Raw genomic sequence first — 2,547 nt, forward strand, 5'->3', positions numbered from 1 at the left:
AAAATCGAGTTGTTGGCAAATGGCCACTGTGATCGAAAATTTGTCCAGCAGCCGTTGCATGAGACCTTCAATATCAGTGAATCCCAACGTCACTCCTTTGTCTAGAAGAGGCAGGCTATTAATGTCTTTAAACATCGTGAAACTCCTTCTCAAATTGTGTTCTCCGACTTTGTATATAAGCAATGTTCTGTAAGAACCTTCAGCCAACATTTTTCTAACTGGCGGCCTTTGACGCGAACATGGAACGAGTGGAATATCGTCAAGTATGTATAGGTTCAGTTCATATTTGAGGTTTTGAGAGCTTGGTGTTCCTTCTTCACTTGTACGTGGCGAACTCACCAGAAGTGCCAATTTAGTAGTCATGATTATGTTAGAACTGTCCAAGAAGTGCATCCTGACGACATCCATAACTGCAAAGTTGATTTTGCGACCAGCCAGGTCACGAGAGTCAACATGGTCGTTGGCAGACTCTTGAACGACATAGAGGACTTTTACGGAAATTATTTCATTCCCAATGAAGAACAAGTCGATATCTCTGGAGCATAAACACCCCTAAATAGATAGGGGTGTATGCTTAGTCCTGGAAGACCCGTACGTACGAGAAGACGGGGGAAGTCCGACCAGCTAACGGAACCAGAGCACGGGCCCGGGTAGCGTGGTAGAGCGGGATCGGGAGGAGGACGCGCACACGCGCGGGCCGATCTACGCCTCGACGCCCCGGAGCACCGCTGGGTTACGTTCCAGCGCTGACGGGCGGAGGTGGATCTAGGCTCGCTCGCGTGCTCGCGCGGCCTCTACCCGCGCTCGGTCTCGCCTTAAGGTAGCTAACGGAAGCTTCCTTAGGATAAGCTGGAAGTCAGACCTAGGCGGTAGGTCGTGGACAAGTCTGTGCTTGTCCCCCTTCGCCGCCGCCGGTCCGCTCCGTTATTTAATATACAATTAGTCTATCTTAACTTAGTACAGTACGTACTGTGCTATGCGGCACTACTGTAGTCGGCCCTGTCAGCTGACGGGGCTGACTGTATACGTGTCGTACACGTATAGTACACGTGGGGGCGCGTGCCCCTGTACATGTGTGGTACCGGCTGTCTGTAAGGTTCGTGCCTTACAGAGCCGGATCCAATTTCTAATCTAATTCTTTTGTAGTTATACTACAATCTCCATACGAAGAAGCAGGAAATGCAAGCGGACCTATCCCCATGGAATCATTAGTGTCCCAAAAGCGGGACGGTAACGACCGAACGTCTTGTACATCGTTCACAGCTCCACGCCACCCGACAGCCCTGCCATCATATCTGTGGATCACAGGACCAAACATATGTGGCGGATCATTGTAATCTCAGTTATAGGGATTGATTCATACTACATCTCCAGCAGAGGCAAAGAGCATTCACGCTGAGACACGCGCATCACGGCGTCGCGCAGTGCTGTACTCATGCAATCTTGAGGAACTGCCTGCAATCCATCCAGTGACAGATGCTTTGATGATGTTTCCAATATCTCTATCCAGGGACTGTACGGCCATAGTCTTGTAACTCGTGCCACACCCACGAGACGCGATCCGATGAGCATTTTGCACTGTGGTGTACAGAACGCGAAAGAAGCAAGATGCGAACACCTCAATATCCCCTTGGGCATACTGAGACAAGAAGTAAAGTTCAGTTGAGCATTCTGTAAATGAAACAAAGAAACTTTATTCTTGCAGCTGGTGTTCTTTTGTGCAGCGTCCCGTTCCTTGAAGATCCGTCATGCGCTGACTTCGAATAATGGTTGAAGCTGCAGTGGAAAATACAGGAATAGCAGTTCCGGGAAGAGGAGCAAGTTCCAGAGGTGCTGCTGAACGCTCCTCAAAGACAGAAGTAAGCCGAGGCATGGGTACAACTCTGTCACCATGCACATTGACGAAGACTGAGTTGGAAGCGCTAAAGGCGTGAAGAAGCGCGTTCTTCGTATCCTCTCCTGCGTCGATGCTCAGCCTCTCTGACATTTCTGTCCACAGTGCTTTGTACATTTCCCTGAAGACAGAGTTGGGGAATTGCAGAAGAGCAGATTCTGCGATCTTGCCCTGCATCTTCCTCCCGGTCCATGAGTCCGTTCTATTCCTCCATTCTTCAAAAAACCACCTGCCGGCCTTCTTCATTATCTTCTGTGCCATCTGCAGGGCCTCATTCATACACTTATATGTCGGTTTCCCAAATTCACCGGTACGGAGCTCAACACCACTCTTCAGAAACCTTCCTGCGCGAATGTGCTCAATTGCATCTTGACTCTCCAATCGAACACCAAGGATGCTTTTCAGCAGTTCAACTCGTGTCTCGTGTGGCGTAAGTTCTCCAAGAATCGTTACCATTCCCAGACATTGAAGTATGTATTCACAAGCGCCGACGACGTGAATCGAAATTTCCTGCATCAAAACGCGAGCCTCAGGAGTGTAACAGGTTGTAATTCTAGCAGTGCTGTTGACATCTACGCCGAATATGGCAAGCAAGGTTCGCAATTCAGAGTGGAGTGTTGATGCTTTCCTTGTGTTGCTCTTTGTGATGTCGA

The sequence above is a fragment of the Chondrus crispus genome, genomic scaffold (genome assembly GCF_000350225.1).
Source record: "Chondrus crispus Stackhouse genomic scaffold, scaffold_203, whole genome shotgun sequence".
Taxonomy (NCBI): Eukaryota; Rhodophyta; class Florideophyceae; order Gigartinales; family Gigartinaceae; genus Chondrus; species Chondrus crispus.